This window comes from Borostomias antarcticus (genome assembly GCF_949987555.1).
Source record: "Borostomias antarcticus genome assembly, contig: scaffold_76, whole genome shotgun sequence".
Classification (NCBI taxonomy): domain Eukaryota; kingdom Metazoa; phylum Chordata; class Actinopteri; order Stomiiformes; family Stomiidae; genus Borostomias; species Borostomias antarcticus.
The window spans coordinates 112603-139102 of record NW_028176558.1 but is presented as its reverse complement, the minus strand read 5'-3'; the positions used below and the strand labels follow the sequence as shown (position 1 = coordinate 139102).

At 44.3% G+C, this 26500-nt stretch overlaps 1 pseudogene across 1 annotated transcript; it reads left to right on the top strand.

Moving 5' to 3' along the window:
- The first annotated feature begins 23077 nt into the window (after nucleotides 1–23077).
- On the top strand, nucleotides 23078–25227 carry LOC311328352 (cyclin-J-like; annotated as a pseudogene). Its single transcript, XR_014631332.1, has 6 exons — nucleotides 23078–23231; nucleotides 23398–23488; nucleotides 23761–23986; nucleotides 24089–24388; nucleotides 24560–24722; nucleotides 24869–25227. The product of XR_014631332.1 is annotated as a cyclin-J-like (transcript).
- Nucleotides 25228–26500: the final 1273 nt, after the last annotated feature.

The window sequence follows — 26500 nt, the reverse complement described above, 5'->3', positions numbered from 1 at the left end:
AAACAGGAAGTCCTCATAACTCCTCCATACATTATCCAATTTGTCCGATATATCTCACGCTTCATGACGGTTCTGTCCTGAACACATCTATGTGTCAGTATTGCGTCATACTTATAGCGCCACCTATTGGTGAAACAGGAAGTCCTCATAACTCCTCCATACATTATCCAATTTGTCCGATATATCTCACGCTTCATGACGGTTCTGTCCTGAACACATCTATGTGTCAGTATTGCGTCATACTTATAGCGCCACCTATTGGTGAAACAGGAAGTCCTCATAACTCCTCCATACATTATCCAATTTGTCCGATATATCTCACGCTTCATGACGGTTCTGTCCTGAACACATCTATGTGTCAGTATTGCGTCATACTTATAGCGCCACCTATTGGTGAAACAGGAAGTCCTCATAACTCCTCCATACATTATCCAATTTGTCCGGTATATCTCACGCTTCATGACGGTTCTGTCCTGAACACATCTATGTGTCAGTATTGCGTCATACTTATAGCACCACCTATTGGTGAAACAGGAAGTCCTCATAACTCCTCCATACATTATCCAATTTGTCCGATATATCTCACGCTTCATGACGGTTCTGTCCTGAACACATCTATGTGTCAGTATTGCGTCATACTTATAGCGCCACCTATTGGTGAAACAGGAAGTCCTCATAACTCCTCCATACATTATCCAATTTGTCCGATATATCTCACGCTTCATGACGGTTCTGTCCTGAACACATCTATGTGTCAGTATTGCGTCATACTTATAGCGCCACCTATTGGTGAAACAGGAAGTCCTCATAACTCCTCCATACATTATCCAATTTGTCCGATATATCTCACGCTTCATGACGGTTCTGTCCTGAACACATCTATGTGTCAGTATTGCGTCATACTTATAGCACCACCTATTGGTGAAACAGGAAGTCCTCATAACTCCTCCATACATTATCCAATTTGTCCGATATATCTCACGCTTCATGACGGTTCTGTCCTGAACACATCTATGTGTCAGTATTGCGTCATACTTATAGCGCCACCTATTGGTGAAACAGGAAGTCCTCATAACTCCTCCATACATTATCCAATTTGTCCGGTATATCTCACGCTTCATGACGGTTCTGTCCTGAACACATCTATGTGTCAGTATTGCGTCATACTTATAGCACCACCTATTGGTGAAACAGGAAGTCCTCATAGCTCCTCCATACATTATCCAATTTGTCCGATATATCTCACGCTTCATGACGGTTCTGTCCTGAACACATCTATGTGTCAGTATTGCGTCATACTTATAGCGCCACCTATTGGTGAAACAGGAAGTCCTCATAACTCCTCCATACATTATCCGATTTGTCCGATTTATCTCACGCTTCATGACGGTTCTGTCCTGAACACATCTATGTGTCAGGATTGCGTCATACTTATAGCGCCACCTATTGGTGAAACAGGAAGTCCTCATAACTCCTCCATACATTATCCAATTTGTCCGATATATCTCACGCTTCATGACGGTTCTGTCCTGAACACATCTATGTGTCAGTATTGCGTCATACTTATAGCGCCACCTATTGGTGAAACAGGAAGTCCTCATAACTCCTACATACGGTATCCTATTTACTCAACATTTCTCAAGCTTCATCAAGGTACCGTCCTGAACACATCTATGCGTCGGTATTGAGTCACGCTTAGAGCGCCACCTACTGGTGACAGGAAGTTTCTCTCAGTACTGGTCACCGAAATAGCACAGCCTTTAACGGCGCCGCACCCCGACACGCGTGGGGTGCGAGGGCCCGCTCAATGCTGCTCGCAGCCCTAGTTCTCCTTCTTCTTCCAAAACAAATGCCTTTTTGGCGGCCTAAACATCGATGAAAACGGATGAAACTTTGCAGATACGTCAGTCCCGGTGAAAAATTTGATAATTCACGGGTGACGGAAATGGGCGTGGCAAAACGGCTCAAGAGCGCCCCCTGGAAAGTTTAAAACGGCGAGCCCCACCTTTCAGTTTGATGTAGACGAACGAAATTCGGTGGGCATATGTATTTCATCGAGCCACACTAAAATGTCTCTTGGAGCTATACCCAACATGCAACAGGAAGTCCGCCATTTTGCTCTTAATGTGCCATTTTGTCCTTGTTTTGACCATTTCCATGCCTCATACTTCGACGAACTCCTCCTACAGATTTCATCTGATCAACTTCATATCGGGTCAGCTTCATCTTAAGACCTTTGTGATCAAAAGTTATCAAAAAAATTTAGTTTTCACCAAACACCCTTGCCGTGGCGCCCCGCCAAAGTTTGACATTTCGCCATAAAACACGAAGTCCTCATAACTCCTACATACATTACCCAATTTGTCCGATATATCTCACGCTTCATGACGGTTCTGTCCTGAACACATCTATGTGTCAGTATTGCGTCATACTTATAGCGCCACCTATTGGTGAAACAGGAAGTCCTCAGAACTACTGCATACATCATCCGATTTGCACCAAATTGCTGACGCTTCATGAAGGTCACCTTCTGAACGCATCTATGCGTCGGTATTGAGTCACACTTACAGCGCCACCTACTGGTGAAACAGGAAGTACTCATAACTCCTACATACGTTATCCGATTTACTCCAAATTGCTCATGCTTGATGAAGGTCGCATCTTGAACACTTCTGTAAGTCAGTATTGCGTCATACCTACAGCGCCACCTACTGGTGAAACAGGAAGTCCTCATAACTCCTCCATACATTATCCGATTTACTCAAGATGTCTCACGCTTCATCAAGGTACCGTCCTGAACACATCTATGCTTCGGTATTGTCACGCTTAGAGCGCCACCTACTGGTGACAGGAAGTTTCTCTCAGCACAGGACACCGAAATAGCACACCCTTTAACGGCGCCGCACCCCGACACGCGTGGGGTGCGAGGGCCCGCTCACTGCTGCTCGCAGCCCTAGTTAGGGCCCGAGCACTGGCGGTGCGAGGCCCTATTGAAACTCGAAGGATTATTATTATTATTCTTCTCCTTCTTCTCCTTCTTCTTCTCCTTTACTCCAAACAAATGCCTTTTAGGCGGCCTGAACATCGATGAAAACGGATGAAACTTTGCAGATACGTCAGTCCCGGTGAAAAATTTGATAATTCATGGGTGACGGAAATGGGCGTGGCAAAACGGCTCAAGAGCGCCCCCTGGAAAGTTTAAAATGGCGAGCCCCACCTTTCAGTTTGATGTAGGCTAACGAAATTCGGTGGGCATATGTATTTCATCGAGCCACACTAAAATGTCTCTTGGAGCTATACCCAACATGCAACAGGAAGTCCGCCATTTTGCTTTTAATGTGCCATTTTGTCCTTGTTTTGACCATTTCCATGCCTCGTACTTCGACGAACTCCTCCTAGAGATTTCATCCCATCAACTTCATATCGGGTCGGCTTCATCTTAAGACCTTTGTGATCAAAAGTTATCAAAAAAATTGAGTTTTCACCACACACCCTTGCCGTGGCGCCCCGCTAAAGTTTGACATTTCGCCATAAAACACGAAGTCCTCATAACTCCTCCATACATTATCCAATTTGTCCGATATATCTCACGCTTCATGACGGTCCTGTCCTGAACACATCTATGTGTCAGTATTGCGTCATACTTATAGCGCCACCTATTGGTGAAACAGAAAGTCCTCATAACTCCTCCATACATTATCCAATTTGTCCGATATATCTCACGCTTCATGACGGTTCTGTCCTGAACACATCTATGTGTCAGTATTGCGTCATACTTATAGCGCCACCTATTGGTGAAACAGGAAGTCCTCATAACTCCTCCATACATTATCCAATTTGTCCGATATATCTCACGCTTCATGACGGTTCTGTCCTGAACACATCTATGTGTCAGTATTGCGTCATACTTATAGCGCCACCTATTGGTGAAACAGGAAGTCCTCATAACTCCTCCATACATTATCCAATTTGTCCGATATATCTCACGCTTCATGACGGTTCTGTCCTGAACACATCTATGTGTCAGTATTGCGTCATACTTATAGCGCCACCTATTGGTGAAACAGGAAGTCCTCATAACTCCTCCATACATTATCCAATTTGTCCGATATATCTCACGCTTCATGACGGTTCTGTCCTGAACACATCTATGTGTCAGTATTGCGTCATACTTATAGCGCCACCTATTGGTGAAACAGGAAGTCCTCATAACTCCTGCATACATTATCCAATTTGTCCGATATATCTCACGCTTCATGACGGTTCTGTCCTGAACACATCTATGTGTCAGTATTGCATCATACTTATAGCACCACCTATCGGTGAAACAGGAAGTCCTCATAACTCCTACATACGTTATCCAATTTACTCAACATTTCTCACGCTTCATCAAGGTACCGTCCTGAACACATCTATGCTTCGGTATTGAGTCACGCTTAGAGCGCCACCTACTGGTGACAGAAAGTTTCTCTCAGTACTGCACACCGAAATAGCACACCCTTTAACGGCGCCACACCCCGACACGCATGGGGTGCGAGGGCCCGCTCACTGCTGCTCGCAGCCCTAGTTCTCCTTCTTCTTCCAAAACAAATGCCTTTTTGGCGGCCTAAACATCGATGAAAACGGATGAAACTTTGCAGATACGTCAGTCCCGGTGAAAAATTTGATAATTCACGGGTGACGGAAATGGGCGTGGCAAAACGGCTCAAGAGCGCCCCCTGGAAAGTTTAAAACGGCGAGCCCCACCTTTCAGTTTGATGTAGACGAACGAAATTCGGTGGGCATATGTATTTCATCGAGCCACACTAAAATGTCTCTTGGAGCTATACCCAACATGCAACAGGAAGTCCGCCATTTTGCTCTTAATGTGCCATTTTGTCCTTGTTTTGACCATTTCCATGCCTCATACTTCGACGAACTCCTCCTACAGATTTCATCTGATCAACTTCATATCGGGTCAGCTTCATCTTAAGACCTTTGTGATCAAAAGTTATCAAAAAAATTGAGTTTTCACCAAACACCCTTGCCGTGGCGCCCCGCCAAAGTTTGACATTTCGCCATAAAACACGAAGTCCTCATAACTCCTCCATACATTATCCAATTTGTCCGATATATCTCACGCTTCATGACAGTTCTGTCCTGAACACATCTATGTGTCAGTATTGCGTCATACTTATTGCGCCACCTATTGGTGAAACAGGAAGTCCTCATAACTCCTACATACATTATCCAATTCGTCCGATATATCTCACGCTTCATGACGGTTCTGTCCTGAACACATCTATGTGTCAGTATTGCATCATACTTATAGCGCCACCTATTGGTGAAACAGGAAGTCCCCATAACTCCTCCATACATTATCGGATTTGTCCGATATATCTCACGCTTCATGAGGGTTCTGTCCTGAACACATCTATGTGTCAGTATTGCGTCATACTTATAGCGCCACCTATTGGTGAAACAGGAAGTCCTCATAACTCCTACATACATTATCCAATTCGTCCGATATATCTCACGCTTCATGACTGTTCTGTCCTGAACACATCTATGTGTCAGTATTGCATCATACTTATAGCGCCACCTATTGGTGAAACAGGAAGTCCTCATAACTCCTCCATACATTATCCAATTCGTCCGATATATCTCACGCTTCATGAAGGTTCTGTCCTGAACACATCTATGTGTCAGTATTGCATCATACTTATAGCGCCACCTATTGGTAAAACAGGAAGTCCTCATAACTCCTCCATACATTATCCGATTTGTCCGATATATCTCACGCTTCATGACGGTTCTGTCCTGAACACATCTATGTGTCAGTATTGCGTCATACTTATAGCGCCACCTATTGGTGAAACAGGAAGTCCTCATAACTCCTCCATACATTATCCGATTTGTCCGATTTATCTCACGCTTCATGACGGTTCTGTCCTGAACACATCTATGTGTCAGTATTGCGTCATACTTATAGCGCCACCTATTGGTGAAACAGGAAGTCCTCATAACTCCTGCATACATCATCCGATTTGCACCAAATTGCTGACGCTTCATGAAGGTCACCTTCTGAACACATCTATGCGTCGGTATTGAGTTACACTTACAGCGCCACCTACTGGTGAAACAGGAAGAACTCATAACTCCTACATACATTATCCGATTTACTCCAAATTGCTCATGCTTGATGAAGGTCGCATCTTGAACACATCTGTAGGTCAGTATTGCGTCATACCTACAGCGCCACCTACTGCTTACAGGAAGTCCTCATAACTCCTACATACTTTGTCCGATTTACACAACATTTCTCACGCTTCATCAAGGTACTGTCCTGAACACATCTATGCGTCGGTATTGAGTCACGCTTAGAGCGCCACCTACTGGTGACAGGAAGTTTCTGTCAGTACTGGACACCGAAATAGCACACCCTTTAACGGCGCCACACCCCGACCCGCGTGGGGTGCGAGGGCCCGCTCACTGCTGCTCGCAGCACTAGTTAGGGCCCGAGCACTGGCTGTGCGAGGCCCTATTGAAACTCGAAGGATTATTATTATTCTTCTCCTTCTCCTTCTCCTTCTCCTTCTCCTTTACTCCAAACAAATGCCTTTTAGGCGGCCTGAACATCGATGAAAACGGATGAAATTTTGCAGATACGTCAGTCCCGGTGAAAAATTTGATAATTCATGGGTGACGGAAATAGGCGTGGCATAACGGCTCAAGAGCGCCCCCTGGAAAATCTAAAATGGCGAGCCCCACCTTTCAGTTTGATGTAGGCGAATGAAATTCGGAGGGCATATGTAGTTCATCGAGACGCACTAAAATGTCTCTTGGAGCTATACCCAACATGCAACAGTAAGGCCGCCATTTTGCTTTTAATGTGCCATTTTGTCCTTGTTTTGACCATTTCCATGCCTCGTACTTCGACGAACTCCTCCTACAGATTTCATCCGATCAACTTCATATCGGGTCAGCTTCATCTTAAGGCCTTTGTGATCAAAAGTTATCAAAAAAATTGAGTTTTCACCAAACACCCTTGCCGTGGCGCCCCGCCAAAGTTTGACATTTCGCCATAAAACACGAAGTCCTCATAACTCCTCCATACATTATCCAATTTGTCCGATATATCTCACGCTTCATGACGGTTCTGTCCTGAACACATCTATGTGTCAGTATTGCATCATACTTATAGCGCCACCTATTGGTGAAACAGGAAGTCCCCATAACTCCTCCATACATTATCGGATTTGTCCGATATATCTCACGCTTCATGAGGGTTCTGTCCTGAACACATCTATGTGTCAGTATTGCGTCATACTTATAGCGCCACCTATTGGTGAAACAGGAAGTCCTCATAACTCCTACATACATTATCCAATTCGTCCGATATATCTCACGCTTCATGACGGTTCTGTCCTGAACACATCTATGTGTCAGTATTGCGTCATAATTATAGCGCCACCTATTGGTGAAACAGTACGTCCTCATAACTCCTCCATACATTATCCGATTTGTCCGATATGTCTCACGCTTCATGACGGTTCTGTCCTGAACACATCTATGTGTCAGTATTGCGTCATACTTATAGCGCCACCTATTGGTGAAACAGTACATCCTCATAACTCCTCCATACATTATCCGATTTGTCCGATATGTCTCACGCTTCATGACGGTTCTGTCCTGAACACATCTATGTGTCAGTATTGCGTCATACTTATAGCGCCACCTATTGGTGAAACAGTACGTCCTCATAACTCCTCCATACATTATCCGATTTGTCCGATATGTCTCACGCTTCATGATGGTTCTGTCCTGAACACATCTATGTGTCAGTATTGCATCATACTTATAGCGCCACCTATTGGTGAAACAGGAAGTCCTCATAACTCCTACATACATTATCCAATTCGTCCGATATATCTCACGCTTCATGAAGGTTCTGTCCTGAACACATCTATGTGTCAGTATTGCGTCATACTTATTGCGCCACCTATTGGTGAAACAGGAAGTCCTCATAACTCCTCCATACATTATCGGATTTGTCCGATATATCTCACGCTTCATGACAGTTCTGTCCTGAACACATCTATGTGTCAGTATTGCGTCATACTTATTGCGCCACCTATTGGTGAAACAGGAAGTCCTCATAACTCCTACATACATTATCCAATTCGTCCGATATATCTCACGCTTCATGACGGTTCTGTCCTGAACACATCTATGTGTCAGTATTGCGTCATACTTATAGCGCCACCTATTGGTGAAACAGGAAGTCCTCATAACTCCTACATACATTATCCGATTTGTCCGATATGTCTCACGCTTCATGACAGTTCTGTCCTGAACACATCTATGTGTCAGTATTGCGTCATACTTATAGCGCCACCTATTGGTGAAACAGGAAGTCCTCATAACTCCTGCATACATCATCCGATTTGCACCAAATTGCTGACGCTTCATGAAGGTGGCCTTCTGAACCCATCTATGTGTCGGTATTGAGTCACACTTACAGCGCCACCTACTGGTGAAACAGGAAGTCCTCATAACTCCTACATACGTTATCCGATTTACTCAACATTTCTCACGCTTCATCAAGGTACCGTCCTGAACACATCTATGCTTCGGTATTGAGTCACGCCTAGAGCGCCACCTACTGGTGACAGGAAGTTTCTCTCAGTACTGCACACCGAAATAGCCCAGCCTTTAACGGCGCCACACCCCGACACGCATGGGGTGCGAGGGCCCGCTCACTGCTGCTCGCAGCCCTAGTTATTATTAGGGCCCGAGCACTGGCGGTGCGAGGCCCTATTGTATTTCGAAGGATTATTATTCTTCTTCCAAAACAAATGCCTTTTTGGCGGCCTAAACATCGATGAAAACGGATGAAACTTTGCAGATACGTCAGTCCCGGTGAAAAATTTGATAATTCATGGGTGCCGGAAATAGGCGTGGCAAAACGGCTCAAGAGCGCCCCCTGGAAAATTTAAAATGGCGAGCCCCACCTTTCAGTTTGATGTAGGCGAACGAAATTCGGAGGGCATATGTATTTCATCGAGCCACACTTAAATGTCTCTTGGAGCTATACCCAACATGCAACAGGAAGTCCGCCATTTTGCTCTTAATGTGCCATTTTGACCGTGTTTTGACCATTTCCATGCCTCGTACTTCGACGAACTCCTCCTACAGATTTCATCTGATCAACTTCATATCGGGTCAGCTTCATCTTAAGACCTTTGTGATCAATAGTTATCAAAAAAATTGAGTTTTCACCAAACACCCTTGCCGTGGCGCCCCGCCAAAGTTTGACATTTCGCCATAAAACACGAAGTCCTCATAACTCCTCCATACATTATCGGATTTGTCCGATATATCTCACGCTTCATGACGGTTCTGTCCTGAACACATCTATGTGTCAGTATTGCGTCATACTTATAGCGCCACCTATTGGTGAAACAGGAAGTCCTCATAACTCCTCCATACATTATCCAATTTGTCCGATATATCTCACGCTTCATGACGGTTCTGTCCTGAACACATCTATGTGTCAGTATTGCGTCATACGAATAGCGCCACCTATTGGTGAAACAGGAAGTCCTCATAACTCCTGCATACATCATCCGATTTGCACCAAATTGCTGACGCTTCATGAAGGTAGCCTTCTGAACCCATCTATGCGTCGGTATTGAGTCACACTTACAGCGCCACCTACTGGTGAAACAGGAAGTCCTCATAACTCCTACATACGTTATCCCATTTACTCAACATTTCTCACGCTTCATCAAGGTACCGTCCTGAACACATCTATGCTTCGGTATTGAGTCACGCCTAGAGCGCCACCTACTGGTGACAGGAAGTTTCTCTCAGTACTGCACACCGAAATAGCACACCCTTTAACGGCGCCACACCCCGACCCGCATGGGGTGCGAGGGCCCGCTCACTGCTGCTCGCAGCACTAGTTCTCCTTATTCTTCTTCTCCCCAAACAAATGCCTTTTTGGCGGCCTAAACATCGATGAAAACGGATGAAACTTTGCAGATACATCAGTCCCGGTGAAAATCGGATATTTCATTGGTGACGGAAATGGGCGTGGCAAAACGGCTCAAGAGCGCCCCCTGGAAAGTTTAAAATGGCGAGCCCCACCTTTCAGTTTGATGTAGGCGAACGAAATTCGGTGGGCATATGTATTTCATCGAGCCACACTTAAATGTCTCTTGGAGCTATACCCAACATGCAACAGGAAGTCCGCCATTTTGCTCTTAATGTGCCATTTTGTCCTTGTTTTGACCATTTCCATGCCTTGTACTTCCACGAACTCCTCCTACAGATTTAATCCGATCAACTTCATATCGGGTCAGCATCATCTTAAGACCTTTGTGATCAAAAGTTATCAAAAAAATTGAGTTTTCACCAAACACCCTTGCCGTGGCGCCCCGCCAAAGTTTGACATTTCGCCATAAAACACGAAGTCCTCATAACTCCTCCATACATTATCCAATTTGTCCGATATATCTCACGCTTCATGACGGTTCTGTCCTGAACACATCTATGTGTCAGTATTGCATCATACTTATAGCGCCACCTATTGGTGAAACAGGAAGTCCTCATAACTCCTCCATACATTATCCAATTTGTCCGATATATCTCACGCTTCATGACGGTTCTGTCCTGAACACATCTATGTGTCAGTATTGCGTCATACTTATAGCGCCACCTATTGGTGAAACAGGAAGTCCTCATAACTCCTCCATACATTATCCAATTTGTCCAATATATCTCACGCTTCATGACGGTTCTGTCCTGAACACATCTATGTGTCAGTATTGCGTCATACTTATAGCGCCACCTATTGGTGAAACAGGAAGTCCTCATATCTCCTCCATACATAATCCAATTTGTCCCATATATCTCACGCTTCATGACGGTTCTGTCCTGAACACATCTATGTGTCAGTATTGCATCATACTTATAGTGCCACCTATTGGTGAAACAGGAAGTCCTCATAACTCCTACATACATTATCCAATTTGTCCGATATATCTCACGCTTCATGACGGTTCTGTCCTGAACACATCTATGTGTCAGTATTGCGTCATACTTATAGCGCCACCTATTGGTGAAACAGGAAGTCCTCATAACTCCTACATACATTAGCCAATTCGTCCGATATATCTCACGCTTCATGACGGTTCTGTCCTGAACACATCTATGTGTCAGTATTACATCATACTTATAGCGCCACTTATTGGTGAAACAGGAAGTCCCCATAACTCCTCCATACATTATCGGATTTGTCCGATATATCTCACGCTTCATGACGGTTCTGTCCTGAACACATCTATGTGTCAGTATTGCGTCATACTTATAGCGCCACCTATTGGTGAAACAGGAAGTCCTCATAACTCCTACATACATTATCTAATTCGTCCGATATATCTCACGCTTCATGACGGTTCTGTCCTGAACACATCTATGTGTCAGTATTGCATCATACTTATAGCGCCACCTATTGGTGAAACAGGAAGTCCTCATAACTACTACATACATTATCCAATTTGTCCGATATATCTCACGCTTCATGATGGTTCTGTCCTGAACACATCTATGTGTCAGTATTGCGTCATACTTATAGCGCCACCTATTGGTGAAACAGGAAGTCCTCATAACTCCTCCATACATTATCCAATTCGTCCGATATATCTCACGCTTCATGAGGGTTCTGTCCTGAACACATCTATGTGTCAGTATTGCGTCATACTTATAGCGCCACCTATTGGTGAAACAGGAAGTCCCCATAACTCCTCCATACATTATCCGATTTGTCCGATATATCTCACGCTTCATGACGGTTCTGTCCTGAACACATCTATGTGTCAGTATTGCGTCATACTTATAGCGCCACCTATTGGTGTAACAGGAAATCCTCATAACTCCTGCATACATCATCCGATTTGCACCAAATTGCTGACGCTTCATGAAGGTCACCTTCTGAACACATCTATGCGTCGGTATTGAGTTACACTTACAGCGCCACCTACTGGTGAAACAGGAAGTACTCATAACTCCTACATATGTTATCCGATTTACTCCAAATTGCTCATGCTTGATGAAGGTCGCATCTTGAACACATCTGTAGGTCAGTATTGCGTCATACCTACAGTGCCACCTACTGCTTACAGGAAGTCCTCATAACTCTTACATACTTTGTCCGATTTACACAACATTTCTCACGCTTCATCAAGGTACTGTCCTGAACACATCTATGCGTCGGTATTGAGTCACGCTTAGAGCGCCACCTACTGGTGACAGGAAGTTTCTGTCAGTACTGGACACCGAAATAGCACACCCTTTAACGGCGCCACACCCCGACCCGCGTGGGGTGCGAGGGCCCGCTCACTGCTGCTCGCAGCCCTAGTTAGGGCCCGAGCACTGGCGGTGCGAGGCCCTATTGAAACTCGAAGGATTATTATTCTCCTTCTCCTTCTTCTCCTTTACTCCAAACAAATGCCTTTTAGGCGGCCTGAACATCGATGAAAACGGATGAAACTTTGCAGATACGTCAGTCCCGGTGAAAAATTTGATAATTCATGGGTGACGGAAATGGGCGTGGCAAAACGGCTCAAGAGCGCCCCCTGGAAAATCTAAAATGGCGAGCCCCACCTTTCAGTTTGATGTAGGCTAACGAAATTCGGAGGGCATATGTAGTTCATCGAGACGCACTAAAATGTCTCTTGGAGCTATACCCAACATGCAACAGGAAGGCCGCCATTTTGCTTTTAATGTGCCATTTTGTCCTTGTTTTGACCATTTCCATGCCTCGTACTTCGACGAACTCCTCCTACAGATTTCATCCGATCAACTTCATATCGGGTCAGCTTCATCTTAAGACCTTTGTGATCAAAAGTTATCAAAAAAATTGAGTTTTCACCAAACACCCTTGCCGTGGCGCCTTGCCAAAGTTTGACATTTCGCCATAAAACACGAAGTCCTCATAACTCCTACATACATTATTCAATTTGTCCGATATATCTCACGCTTCATGACGGTTCTGTCCTGAACACATCTATGTGTCAATATTGCGTCATACTTATAGCGCCACCTATTGGTGAAACAGGAAGTCCTCATAACTCCTCCATACATTATCCAATTCGTCCGATATATCTCACGCTTCATGAAGGTTCTGTCCTGAACACATCTATGTGTCAGTATTGCGTCATACTTATAGCGCCACCTATTGGTAAAACAGGAAGTCCTCATAACTCCTCCATACATTATCCGATTTGTCCGATATATCTCACGCTTCATGAGGGTTCTGTCCTGAACACATCTATGTGTCAGTATTGCGTCATACTTATAGCGCCACCTATTGGTGAAACAGGAAGTCCTCATAACTCCTCCATACATTATCCGATTTGTCCGATTTATCTCACGCTTCATGACGGTTCTGTCCTGAACACATCTATGTGTCAGTATTGCGTCATACTTATAGCGCCACCTATTGGTGAAACAGGAAGTCCTCATAACTCCTCCATACATTATCCAATTCGTCCGATATATCTCACGCTTCATGAAGGTTCTGTCCTGAACACATCTATGTGTCAGTATTGCGTCATACTTATAGCGCCACCTATTGGTGAAACAGGAAGTCCTCATAACTCCTACATACATTATCCAATTCCTCCGATATATCTCACGCTTCATGAAGGTTCTGTCCTGAACACATCTATGTGTCAGTATTGTGTCATACTTATAGCGCCACCTATTGGTGAAACAGGAAGTCCTCATAACTCCTACATACATTATCCAATTCGTCCGATATATCTCACGCTTCATGACGGTTCTGTCCTGAACACATCTTTGTGTCAGTATTGCGTCATACTTATAGCGCCACCTATTGGTGAAACAGGAAGTCCTCATAACTCCTGCATACATCATCCGATTTGCACCAAATTGCTGACGCTTCATGAAGGTCACCTTCTGAACACATCTATGCGTCGGTATTGAGTAACACTTACAGCGCCACCTACTGGTGAAACAGGAAGTACTCATAACTACTACATACATTATCCGATTTACTCCAAATTGCTCATGCTTGATGAAGGTCGCATCTTGAACACATCTGTAGGTCAGTATTGCGTCATACCTACAGCGCCACCTACTGCGCCACCTACTGCTTACAGGAAGTCCTCATAACTCCTACATACTTTGTCCGATTTACACAACATTTCTCACGCTTCATCAAGGTACTGTCCTGAACACATCGATGCGTCGGTATTAAGTCACGCTTAGAGCGCCACCTACTGGTGACAGGAAGTTTCTGTCAGTACTGGACACCGAAATAGCACACCCTTTAACGGCGCCACACCCCGACCCGCGTGGGGTGCGAGGGCCCGCTCACTGCTGCTCGCAGCACTAGTATTATTATTCTACCTTCTCCTTCTTCCAAAACAAATGCCTTTTTGGCGGCCTAAACATCGATGAAAACGGATAAAACTTTGCAGATACGTCAGTCCCGGTGAAAAATTTGATAATTCATGGGTGAGGGAAATGGGCGTGGCAAAACGGCTCAAGAGCGCCCCCTGGAAAATTTAAAATGGTGAGCCCCACCTTTCGGTTTGATGTAGGCGAACGAAATTCGGTGGGCATATGTATTTCATCGAGCCACACTAAAATGTCTCTTGGAGCTGTACCCAACATGCAACAGGAAGGCCGCCATTTTGCTTTTAATGTGCCATTTTGTCCTTGTTTTGACCATTTCCATGCCTCGTATTTCAACGAACTCCTCCTACAGATTTCATCCGATCAACTTCATATTCGGTCAGCTTCATCTTAAGACCTTTGTGATCAAAAGTTATCAAAAAAATTGAGTTTTCACCAAACACCCTTCCCGTGGCGCCCCGCCAAAGTTTGACATTTCGCAATAAAACACGAGGTCCTCATAACTCCTGCATACATTATCCAATTTGTCCGATATATCTCACGCTTCATGACGGTTCTGTCCTGAACACATCTATGTGTCAGTATTGCATCATACTTATAGCGCCACCTATTGGTGAAACAGGAAGTCCCCATAACTCCTCCATACATTATCGGATTTGTCCGATATATCTCACGCTTCATGACGGTTCTGTCCTGAACACATCTATGTGTCAGTATTGCGTTATACTTATAGCGCCACCTATTGGTGAAACAGGAAGTCCTCATAACTCCTACATACATTATCCAATTCGTCCGATATATCTCACGCTTCATGACGGTTCTGTCCTGAACACATCTATGTGTCAGTATTGCATCATACTTATAGCGCCACCTATTGGTGAAACAGGAAGTCCTCATAATTACTACATACATTATCCAATTTGTCTGATATATCTCACGCTTCATGACGGTTCTGTCCTGAACACATCTATGTGTCAGTATTGCGTCATACTTATAGCGCCACCTATTGGTGAAACAGGAAGTCCTCATAACTCCTACATACATTATCCAATTCGTCCGATATATCTCACGCTTCATGACGGTTCTGTCCTGAACACATCTATGTGTCAGTATTGCATCATACTTATAGCGCCACCTATTGGTGAAACAGGAAGTCCTCATAACTACTACATACATTATCCAATTTGTCTGATATATCTCACGCTTCATGACGGTTCTGTCCTGAACACATCTATGTGTCAGTATTGCGTCATACTTATAGCGCCACCTATTGGTGAAACAGGAAGTCCTCATAACTCCTCCATACATTATCCGATTTGTCCGATATATCTCACGCTTCATGAGGGTTCTGTCCTGAACACATCTATGTGTCAGTATTGCGTCATACTTATAGCGCCACCTATTGGTGAAACAGGAAGTCCCCATAACTCCTCCATACATTATCGGATTTGTCCGATATATCTCACGCTTCATGAGGGTTCTGTCCTGAACACATCTATGTGTCAGTATTGCGTCATACTTATAGCGCCACCTATTGGTGAAACAGGAAGTCCTCATAACTCCTACATACATTATCCAATTTGTCCGATATATCTCACGCTTCATGACGGTTCTGTCCTGAACACATCTATGTGTCAGTATTGCGTCATACTTATAGCGCCACCTATTGGTGAAACAGGAAGTCCTCATAACTCCTCCATACATTATCCAATTCGTCTGATATATCTCACGCTTCATGAAGGTTCTGTCCTGAACACATCTGTGTCAGTATTGCGTCATACTTATAGCGCCACCTATTGGTGAAACAGGAAGTCCTTATAACTCCTCCATACATTATCCAATTTGTCCGATATATCTCACGCTTCATGACGGTTCTGTCCTGAACACATCTATGTGTCAGTATTGCATCATACTTATAGCGCCACCTATTGGTGAAACAGGAAGTCCTCATAACTCCTCCATACATTATCCGATTTGTCCGATTTATCTCACGCTTCATGACGGTTCTGTCCTGAACACATCTATGTGTCAGTATTGCGTCATACTTATAGCGCCACCTATTGGTGAAACAGGAAGTCCTCATAACTCCTGCATACATCATCCGATTTGCACCAAATTGCTGACGCTTCATGAAGGTCACCTTCTGAACACATCTATGCGTCGGTATTGAGTAACACTTACAGCGCCACCTACTGGTGAAACAGGAAGTACTCATAACTCCTACATACATTATCCGATTTACTCCAAATTGCTCATGCTTGATGAAGGTCGCATCTTGAACACATCTGTAGGTCAGTATTGCGTCATACTTACAGCGCCACCTACTGCTTACAGGAAGTCCTCATAACTCCTACATACTTTGTCCGATTTACACAACATTTCTCACACTTCATCAAGGTACTGTCCTGAACACATCTATGCGTCGGTATTGAGTCACGCTTAGAGCGCCACCTACTGGTGACAGGAAGTTTCTGTCAGTACTGGACACCGAAATAGCACACCCTTTAACGGCGCCACACCCCGACCCGCGTGGGGTGCGAGGGCCCGCTCACTGCTGCTCGCAGCACTAGTTCCTTTTGGGACTGAAGAATGTACCCACAGTTATCTATCACTATATTCATTATTTTGTTTCGAACGGTGAAATGAATAAATGGAATCACGTGGTCTGTTGGTCACGTGGCCCAGTCTAGCGTCACGGGAAGTGAAAAAACGTGTTCAAACATTACAAAATAAAAGTCCATTGCATTGAATGGCCATCTTTCAAGGTTTAATTAACACGCAGGTAGCGTATATATATATATATATATATATATGGATGGATTTAATGTACACACTATTTTATTTAGTTGAAGTGTGAATTAATAGCCTGGAAATAGCAAGTGCTGTTGCCGCGCTGGTCAGTTTACTAAGATGACCAGCAGAAGTCCCTGTTTAGCAGGGGTGTAGTGGTGACTAAATAGCCTACGTGGGTTAACTCTGAGTAAAGAAGTGGGTATATGTTACAGTTTTTACATTAGTGGTGTTTAAAGAAGGGAGTAGGCCTATACTGTGGATAAAGAAGTGGATAGACCCCATGAAGACCCTCCACTACACCACTGTTGTTTACCATATCTGCCAGAGCTGGTATCGATACTGTGTCGGTCTGTCATCTGTTACTATCATGGCTGCAAAATGTCCTCAAACTGATATGAGGAAATGAACTTGATAAGTCGCGCTGTCATCCTCCCCAGACACCTGTGTGTGAAATGGACCAGTGACACAGTGACATGTAGCGATGACACTATATGTAGTTTTACTTCAATGCGTGCTGTACTTATGTATGGATGTTTTTATGTGAGTATAGGTGCCTCAGCATCCTGAATATGTAACAAAAATATCCCCATGAAACGCAATAGATGCTGATCACTGTCCGTTTTGTTATTTTGAGTGATATAACACAACTCTCAGCTTGTGCAAGTTGAGAGGTTTGCCCTCAGTGAAATAAGAGTTTTGACCAAATTCAATCATCTTTGTGGGCATTAACAGTCAATCTTGGAATTTTAAACAAGCCCATCGCCACCACAAAACCAAAGCCTTGCTTTTAAATTTCCACTTTATTAAATGAATCCTTTATACCCAGGGTTCTTTGGTGAATGCATTGAATATGGGACAGTCGAGATGCAGACATGATCTACTTCTTGGGGCAAAGAGGCTTCTCCAGCTAACTGTTCTCCTGTTGAGGCGTTCATGATCCTGCTGCTGCAGGCAGGGTAGGCCTAACACCAAACCCTGCAAGCAAGGATGACCCCTACTCTTTCAGATAGACCCCAAGAACCCAGGATGATGTGAGCTCCTTCTGATAGACCCTACCCACCATGAATAACCCCTAGCCTACATCTTGACCTTGACCTAATCTACTTGAGCTCACTAGCATAGGCACCAGTAGGGTGATGATCCTTCCATGCTCCTACATATCTTGGGTCAATCATACATGCACCTGTGTGGATTGTTATTAGGAAGAGCCAATCCTGATTTTAGATCTGTCTTTTAGATCTGATTTGTCTGACCTAGGAAGTTTAACCCTCCTGAACTAGTTTGTGTGACATGTTCCACCAGCAATAACCTACAGTAGTTGTCTAGGTAGCTTTTAGCACCTACTGTAGGGCAGACCACATTATCAATGTACTGATGATAAAATATAGTCTACATTTATCAGTCTGGAGCAGCAGCACACAAAAGGCCCTACAGAGAGTGGTGTGGTCGACTGAATGTACCTTAGGGGGCCACTCCCCCACCTTGAGGACATCTACACTAGAAGGTGCAAGACCGAGGCCAACAGAATCCTGAAGGATCCCAGCCACCCAGGCAATGGACTGTTCTCTCTTCTTTGGTCAGGGAAAAGGTACCGCACACATATGGCAAACACAGACTCAGGAAGAGCTTCTTCCCACAAGCCAGCCGGCACCTGGATGAGTTCAACTAATGTATACAGTGCCACTATATCTAGTGTGTCAGAATATCTAGTGTATATGTGAATCCTCTGTATACATTGGTATTTATCCTGCTATGCAATGTATGTATATCAAGTAGTGTACAGAAGCTGGTTATCCTGAAACAGGCTTGTTCTGTTCTGACAGCTGTGTTGCTTCAATGACTCAGTGTGCTACTAACCGTTTTCTGCCTCCCCTAGTGCCTCTCTCTCTCCCTCCTATCCTCTAACCAGGTCCAGTGTCAGCTGTGGAGCTGTGGATATCGTAGTATTTAGTACACACACACACACACGTACACACAGACACACATCAGTCCACATCCGGCTTAGGCCTGGACCTGATGCTCTTAGCCTTTCTTGCTCTGAAAATGTAATTTAATGTATTGTTAAATGTTCTTAGCCATTAGACAAATATACTCCAGGAGCTTGCCCCAGGTTGCCTGTTTCAATATCTGTGTGGTCTGTATGGCTCTATGTGCTACTAACCCTGTTCTGCCTTCCTTCTCCCTAGTGCCTCTCTCTCGCCCTCCTATCTTCTAACCAGGTCCAGTGGATGCCCCACTGTCACCAGCAGACCTCCCGGAGTCCGATAGATACCCCCGTGTCTGCTGTGGATGTCGTAGCATGTCCGTAGAATATTCTCTCTCCTATGATGCTTTTAGCCTCTCCTACTCTGAAATGTAATTTAATGTATTGCTTTATAAATGTTCTTAGCCGGTACACAAACATACTCCTGGAGCTTGCTCGATCGCCTTCAGGGAAGAATTTTTACAGCTCACTTATCTGGCCCCCGGGTGATTACTGTTTTTTTGCTTCCCTCTGGAATATGTAGAGAGTGGGTCGTATGCCCACCTCCCTTGTTCTCTGTAAAGCGCATTGTGTTGCCTCTGGGTATGAAATGCGCCATACAAATAAAGCTTTGATTGATTGATTGATTGATATGACATCACCACACATGTAAATGCAGACAACAAAGATGATTGAATTTGGTCATAACTCTTATTTCACTGAGGGATCATGGTATGGGCAAACCTCTCAACTTGCACAAGCTGAGAGTTGTGTTATATCACTCAAAATAACAAAACGGACAGTGATCAGCATCTATTGCGTTTCATGGGGATATTTTTGTTACATATTCAGGATGCTGAGGCACCTATACTCACATAAAAACATCCATACATAAGTACACCACGCATTGAAGTAAAACTACATATAGTGTCATCGCTACATGTCACTGTGTCACTGGTCCATTTCACACACAGGTGTCTGGGGAGGATGACAGCGCGACTTATCAAGTTAATTTCCTCATATCAGTTTGAGGACATTTTGCAGCCATGATAGTAACAGATGACAGACCGACACAGTATCGATACCAGCTCTGGCAGATATGGTAAACAACAGTGGTGTAGTGGAGGGTCTTCATGGGGTCTATCCACTTCTTTATCCACAGTATAGGCCTATTCCCTTCTTTAAACACCACTAATGTAAAAACTGTAACATATACCCACTTCTTTACTCAGAGTTAACCCACGTAGGCTATTTAGTCACCACTACACCCCTGCTAAACAGGGACTTCTGCTGGTCATCTTAGTAAACTGACCAGCGCGGCAACAGCACTTGCTATTTCCAGGCTATTAATTCACACTTTAACTAAATAAAATAGTGTGTACATTAAATCCATCCATATATATATATATATATATATATATATATATACGCTACCTGCGTGTTAATTAAACCTTGAAAGATGGCCATTCAATGCAATGGACTTTTATTTTGTAATGTTTGAACACGTTTTTTCGCTTCCCGTGACGCTAGACTGGGCCACGTGACCAACAGACCACGTGATTCCATTTATTCATTTCACCGTTCGAAACAAAATAATGAATATAGTGATAGATAACTGTGGGTACATTATTCAGTCCCAAAAGGAATAATGATAAAAGGAACGGACGGAGAACCACATTTTGAAAGTGGTTTTTCCATTATTGCTAGACTAGACCACGTGACCAACAGACCACGTGATTTCATTTATCCATTTCACTGCTTGAAACCAAATAATGAATATACCGCGATAGACAACTGTGGGCACATTCTTCAGTCCCAAAAGGAATAATGATAAAAGGAAAGAGCCGAGAACCAAAAAAAGGCCATTTTGGAAGAGGAGTTTCCATTATTGGTTTAGACACAAAAAACTGAATTATGGTCGATTTACCGTTTATTCGTTTTGAAATTATTATGGAATAAGGAATTATACGATGATACCCAATCCGTGTATGGTTCGTTCTTTGGTTTTTCTGTTTCAAAACGAAATTGGAAAAACAAAAAAACGAGTGAATTTTCGTTTTTCCGTTTTGGTTTTAAAACAAAAAAAGAGAAAAACCAAACCGAGAAAAACCGAGATGATTTGGTTTTGTTTTTCAAAACGGAAAAACGAAAAATCAGAAAAACTAACGCTGTGTGGTTTGTTTTGGTTTGCGTTCGGTGTACGCTCGGCGCATATACCGGCTGCTGCCGAGTGGGCGTCATCTGCCTGTCATCCATGGACTGACTATGAAACGTGCCTAACCCCCGAGTCGCTCTGGCTCCTTCCGACCGTAACACATGTAGAAATCACCAGGGGGGTGGTTATTCTACCTACGGCTCTGGGAACAAAGGGTGCTGTTCCTAAATAAACTAGGTTGATGCAAACTTTTGGCTTCTTCGATCAGTCCATTTTGAGGCAGCATTCCAGGGTGCTGAACCGATCGACACATGCGTAGCCTACAGCATTCATAATTGGCTACATTGTTGATGGAAAATACTCTTTTACATTCTAAGTGCCTTATATATATTTCATATATTTTCATTTATGAATCACCAGTGACAGGCCTACTTGTGTTCCCCACAAAAGTGCCATTGCGCACGCAGCAGAATGTCTGACTCTGAAAACATCAACTGACGCAAATAATGTCCAATAAATAATGTCCTTAAATAATTAAGCTGTCGGACGGCGGTACACCTGGACCAAGGTAGACCTTGTAGTGCATATTTTTCGGTGTTGTCCCCACTGGACCCGCCCGCGAGATGGAACAGGTTTGACCATGATTATTCTGCAACCATCCCTTATTTGAATGGACATACAGTATAAGATACAGTAGTTCATCCCCATCAAATGTGTGTAACTACCCCCGGATCATTATATACAATAGTCTGCATTAACCAATAGCCCTAGCTGTGCGTAATTGGATGTGATTGCCATTTGGATAGCTGTTGGATAGTCTGTCATCACACACACGAGCAACGGGGAGTTGGTGCATTGGGTATCAGGCCACCACGGTTGACCATGTATTCATACTCTATCATATGGGGCATTTTTGTTGCCTATACATGTTGTTTGTTGTGCCATCTTGAATGTGTCCTGCTATTATTTCTAGCCTACCTGTCACATTGTCCCGTGCATCTGTGAGCTGTTGATATTTGGTGGGCATGGCTTCGACTCCTGCTCTCCATGCATATCTCAGCGTTTTCCCCATTATGTTTGTTGGGGTCACGGCATCATGTAATGTTATTTCTTTTTTTTTTCCATTTAATTTATTTTCCGATATTTTATCAGGGTTATTGGACATTATTTGCGTCAGTTGATGTTTTCAGAGTCAGACATTCTGCTGCGTGCGCAATGGCACTTTTGTGGGGAACACAAGTAGGCCTGTCACTGGTGATTCATAAATGAAAATATATGAAATATATATAAGGCACTTAGAATGTAAAAGAGTATTTTCCATCAACAATGTAGCCAATTATGAATGCTGTAGGCTACGCATGTGTCGATCGGTTCAGCACCCTGGAATGCTGCCTCAAAATGGACTGATCGAAGAAGCCAAAAGTGTGCATCAACCTAGTTTATTTAGGAACAGCACCCTTTGTTCCCAGAGCCGTAGGTAGAATAACCACCCCCCTGGTGATTTCTAGATGTGTTACGGTCGGAAGGAGCCAGAGCGACTCGGGGGTTAGGCACGTTTCATAGTCAGTCCATGGATGACAGGCAGATGACGCCCACTCGGCAGCAGCCGGTATATGCGCCGAGCGTACACCGAACGCAAACCAAAACAAACCACACAGCGTTAGTTTTTCTGATTTTTCGTTTTGAAAAACAAAACCAAATCATCTCGGTTTTTCTCGGTTTGGTTTTTCTCTTTTTTTGTTTTAAAACCAAAACGGAAAAACGAAAATTCACTCGTTTTTTTGTTTTTCCAATTTCGTTTTGAAACAGAAAAACCAAAGAACGAACCATACACGGATTCAATATGATCCAGCCAGCCATCACTCGATTGGAGTTTCTTAGCTCACATTATGAGTAAGATAAGGGTAACATCGTCACAAATGATGTTAGTTACCATAGTTTATTAATGCCTATAATTCAAGATAGCCAATCAGACAGTGTACAGAATATCAAACTTGTAACTAAACATCCCAAACTTCTAGATTGCTGTAGGTCGTTCACACGTCTGTTGTCTCTCAAGGGATTCTGACTCGTACAATTAAATGGAGCTTGAGGGCCAATGGTGGAAAGGACAACTTGCTGGAGACATATACGAGGCTCTGCGCCGCAAAGTGAGTAGTATGTGTAACCGAATGAAACGTGGAGTAGCTGGTGAAACTCACTCCCCAAGGAGCGCTGACAGGCCAGCCAATATGGACGTCCCTATTGGCGTAACTGTCAGCATGTTCGTCTCACAAGCGGGAGATCTTGTCGAACGTGGGTTTGAATCCCGCCCAGGACAAGCCGCTAACATGGGTTACATACATAGTGGTGGGCAAGTTATTGCATATCCTTTAAATTGAAAACAACAGCAAGCATTTGACCATTTCCATATTGATTTCAGGAGCTCAAGTTACCCCCATACAAATGCCAGTCCCCCCAGCTCGCCCTCAGGCGCTACTTTGCGGACCTCATAGCCATCGTGAGCAACCACTTCAGGCTGTGTCCAGCTGCCAGGCACCTGGCTGTCTACCTCCTGGACCTCTTCATGGATCGCTATGACATAACGGATCGCTATGACATAGTGAAACGACTTCACATGGTGGCCCTCTCATGCCTGCTTCTGGCGAGTACGTTTGTTTTGCCAGTCTCTTGTATGGAGTGCAGGTTTTGCTATGTTCAACATCACAGATGCCTGTATTTAGTCTGATGCGGCTCTCCCGACTCTGCAGGCAAATTTGAGGAGAGAGCGAACCGCGTGCCCAAGCTGGATTCACTGAACAGCCTGGGCTGCATGACCTCCATGAACCTGGTGCTGACCAAGGAGGGCCTGCTGCACATGGAGCTGCTCTTGCTGGAGACCGTCCAGTGGAACCTCTACCTGCCCACAGCTGCGCACTTCATTGAGTACTACCTGTCCATCGCTGTCCACGAGGGGGACCTCCATGACGGCTTGCCCATGGCCTGCCTGGACAAGGCTGTGTTGTACATGGCCAAGTACACTGACTACTTTCTGGAGGTCTCCTTACAAGGCAAGCATGTCATGTGATCAATCGATACTTCAATGTTGTTGTTTTAGGATAGGATTGGGACAAGCATGGTCTTAGGACAAAACCTATGGCTTGAACTTAAAAGGCAACTGTAAAAGACACAACATGGATGTCTGTGGCGGCTGGCGGTGATCGGTACAGCTGTGTTTCCAGATCACGCGTTCCTGCGCTTTGCCCCGTCGCTGGTAGCTGCCGGGTGCGTAGCCGCCTCCCGCGTCATCCTCCATCTTTCCCCCCCTCTGTGGCCCCAGCGGCTGCAGCGTCTCACCGCGTACAACTGGGAGAGTCTTTTCCCCTGTGTGGGGAAGCTGCTCATGTGAGTGCCTCTTCAGTAGGGTTTTATCCACATACCAAGTCTTAACTACAGCCGTTCTACTGTGTGAATAAGAGTTTCAGCAAAGTGAAAGCAGTCGGTAACAACTTTTTAACTAGAGTTAACTGTGTTTTGCGTTGTCATTTTAGTGCCCACGACAATGATGTGAAGGAGACCAACAAGCAGAAGTGCCCGCCATCCAGCCAGCAGCAGCAGCCCGGTCAGGCGGCACACCACGGTTCCGGTCAGACGACGGTCACAGCGGCTCAGTACGTCCACCGGCCCAGTCTCCAGTATCCCCAGCAGGCCCTCACACCGGCTCCCAACCCCGGCAATGGGCCCGCCTCCTACCTCAACCACTCAGCCGGCCTGCAGGGTCCTAACGCCCCACTGTCCTCGGACCATCTGTGCTGGTTTGGACGCCAAAGTTAACATTCCTAACAAGGCCTACCAAGTCGATATGTGCTACTGCTGCTACTGTGAGACCGAAATACAGTCTCCGGAATAAGAGACTTGACAGTTTGGGGAAGAAGAGGAAGGGAGACATTATGTGAGGTCTCTCTATATTGGCAGGATCATGTAAGAAGAGGCAGATGCATGTTTTTAATTTTACATGAGACAGAGTTCAGCACCATTCGGCTAAGATGAGGTGTGAGATGCACAATATGCAATAGGATTACTCTGCTAAACCATTCTGTTTCTGAGCTGCTTCAGGTATTATTTCTCCTTCTTTTTTAAACCAAGATAACTTGAGTTATTATTACGAAGTGTCTTTTGTATATAGGGTAGATTGATCACCACTAACCCTGCGGGTGTTACTGTTATTTAATAGTACAATAGACCAAAAGCAGATATATTTATTGATGCTACCTCTGAAGTGTTGAATGTATATTAAACCCCTATCATGTTCCTGTGATTTGAGTACCAATGGGAATCTTGTAGGAGGAATTTATTTCAGCTTGTGGTGGGATACGGTGATTAAACGATGCACATCTGCAGTAATGGACCTCTCAACATTGAAGTGTTGCCAGTTCTTTTGGTCTTGAGCAGTGTTATTTGCAATGTTCATTTTGCGTTCTAGTTTGATATTTTGAACATTATTTTGCAGAACGAATGTCATGTTACCGTTTCTAAGCATGCAGAATGGCAGTGAGTGCTGTGCACTTCTAAGATTGTACTTTTAATTAAAATCCAACTTGTCAGTCATACTTCTGCTGCACTTTATTTCTTTTACAAATTAACATTGCTTACACACCGATACTGTCAGCCAATTGTCTATAGCTCACATACTGTATTGAAAATATCCCTAGGGAAGAACTGTTTAAATCAATGGTTTTGAAAGGCTGCGCAGGGCTCAAACGCTCGGCCCTTCTCATTCTCTTCAATCAGTGGATGATGTGAGAGAGATGCAGTTGCACTTCAGCTAAAATCAGATTACATAGTGGTGTGTTTCAGTAGTCCCCAGCATAGAAGACTCCGTGCTGGTGTTTGACCAACGTAGCGAGGAAGATCCAAACAGACAAGATGTGGTTGGCATATGGGTGGATGTAGATGCCCAGTGCAAACTCGGTCCCAGGGATTTCGGTGCTGTGGATCCGTGTGTTGTACACAGTCTTGATCACTGAGTCCATGTCCCGGTAGGCCAGATGGATAGGGAAGCCGGTCACCTGACAAGGAGGACAGTTTGAAGATTCCTGTCAATGATGACTACCATTTTGAGTTTGTGAGATTAGAATCCGGGCTGCCTTTTAAGGATGCCCTATCAGGGTTAATCAAATCTA